The 2,308-nt window shown below is 37.0% G+C and overlaps 1 long non-coding RNA gene across 1 annotated transcript; it reads left to right on the top strand.

The window, feature by feature from the left end:
* Positions 1-1,239: 1,239 nt before the first annotated feature.
* Positions 1,240-2,062, top strand: LOC143598970 (uncharacterized). Its single transcript, XR_013147219.1, has 3 exons — positions 1,240-1,392; positions 1,776-1,801; positions 1,918-2,062. It is a non-coding gene; the product is annotated as an uncharacterized LOC143598970 (long non-coding RNA).
* Positions 2,063-2,308: the final 246 nt, after the last annotated feature.

Raw genomic sequence — 2,308 nt, 5'->3', positions numbered from 1 at the left:
CTTAACTCAAAATTTTAACTTCCAGAAGTGGAACCAACCCATTTGGTCTTGTAGTTTATGAGATATGGTAATTTCAAAACAGCTTAACAGCAGACCTCACAATTCAGACTTGCACTACAGTTTTGTAAAATAATAAAAGTTAACTTTTACACGTCCAAAAATTATAAATTTGGACTCTTTAGAAACTAGACTCAACCTAGTACACTGTAGTGTTAATAATTTCGACCAATTACCAAATTAACATCCAGTTACAGTCGTCTAAACACAATTTAACAATCTGTCCAGTACCAGTTTACATCAAAACTCAACATAACAACAATCTATGAACCATAATCCATGCATATAACACTCTAGACACAATATTTACCAACCATGCATATCAATTTTACGTTACACACATAGTTAGGGTTTTACTTGAAAGTTTAAAATCAAAGAACAAGTAATTAACAAGCAATTAGCTATCAATTCACTAGCAATTCATCATCAAACACACAATCAAACCCTAACTCATCTTAATCATCACTTTCAAGAATCTAGGGTATTGATTAACCCATTCAATATCAAAATTAAACACATAGAATTCATAGAGAAGTAGTTAATTACCTATTAGCACCTTAATTCTTCAACAAAAGCTTGAAAAATCCTTGTATGTGTGTATGTTTACGGCAGCCAAGAAGAGAGGGAGGGGGGGGGGGGTGATCGGTTGTGAGGGAGAGGGAGGGAGGTTAGGGTTTTTATTAATATTAAATATTAACTTGTTACACTTAAGTCCCTCTACTTCTTGTTATTCAATATCTAGTATAATTAATAACCCTTGACTCTTGAATTTTGTGTTCTATGTATAAATATCAAGTAGCATATAACTTAACACATTATTATCAAATATTTATTGTTTTGATGTTTGTCGTTTGTTCACCAATGGTTTAAGTCGACTCGTGTGCGTTTCGGTGCAATCCCGAAAGACTACATGTGTAGTGATTGTCAAGCGTCATTTAAAACCCTAGTTTAAATGTAATGAGATGTGCGTTATAGATCAAGTGATCTTAAGTTTGAATTGACGGAGTTTGGATTAACGGAGTTAACCTGAAATTGTCGAGTGTCACAAGTGCTTCTCCTGGGCGTGCAAACGGTTTTGTGAAGTTCGGTCTTATGAGGAATGCTCGAGAGTGAGGAGTAGTGCTATTTTGACCCAATGCTTTTTATTATGACCTTTTGCATGTGCGTCTACTTTGCTTCTGGTTGTAAGAGGTTTTAAATCATGATGGCGAGTTTCGCACGCGAGCCTTTTTATCATAGGATGACACGCGTGTCATTAATTCGTCGCGTGGCCATATGGATTTATAAGGATTCCCAACCTTTGAGATCGGCGCGTGGCTATATGGGTTTATAAGGGTCCCCAACCTTTATGTTCGACGAGCGGCCGTTGGGTTTTTTATAAGGATCCCCAACCTTTATGTTCGGCGAGCGGCCGTTGGGTTTTTTATAAAGATCCCCAGCCTTTATGAGAGTTTTTTATAAGGGTCCCCAACCTTTATGCGGGTTTTTTATAAGGGTTCCCAACCTTTATGTTCGGCGAGCGGCCGTTGGGTTTTCTATAAGGGTCCCCAGTCTTTATGTGGGTTTTTTTATAAGGGTCCCCAACTTTTATGCGGGTTTTTTATAAGGGTCCCCAACCTATAAGCGGGGTTTTTATAAGGGTCCCCAACCTTTATGCGGGTTTTTTATAAGGGTTCCCAACCTTAATTTGGCGCGTAGCCATGTGGGTGTATTATAAGGTTCTCATCCTCGGGCGGATTATGAGGTGTGCCCAGCCTAATATTTGGACGTCTTTCATCCAAAGATGACACGTATGTCATAAATTTGGCATGTTGCCATGTGGGTGTATTATAAGGTTCCCATCCTTGGGCGGATTATGAGGTGTGCCCAACCTAATATTCGGATGTCTTCCATCGCGATAATGTAGTGGTGAAATACCATGATAGTCCCCCAGTTCATTGTTGCTAAATAATGTTAGTAGCATTGAACTTGTAATAATAAACTTGCTAACAATGTTTCAATCACATGCGCGAACGAGTATTAACAACTTTTTATATCATGCACAAAAATGATACTTGTTGTCATATGAGATTAAATAACTTCTCATAATCATTTTTTACTAATAATCGTCCCAAAGATTTGGTAATACACACGTTTATTAGTAAAGTCTATGACATCGTCCATTTCATTTCATAAACAAGTATACAATATTTTTTTTTAATAAAAATGGAAATTGTGTCAAGACATGACTTAAGTATCCACACATTTTATA

The sequence above is a fragment of the Bidens hawaiensis genome, unplaced genomic scaffold (genome assembly GCF_021521415.1).
Source record: "Bidens hawaiensis isolate Kalapana, Puna unplaced genomic scaffold, B.hawaiensis_p1.1 tig00051323_1, whole genome shotgun sequence".
Classification (NCBI taxonomy): domain Eukaryota; kingdom Viridiplantae; phylum Streptophyta; class Magnoliopsida; order Asterales; family Asteraceae; genus Bidens; species Bidens hawaiensis.
The sequence above is the reverse complement of the archived record's forward strand: the minus strand, read 5'-3'. Positions and strand labels throughout refer to the sequence as shown.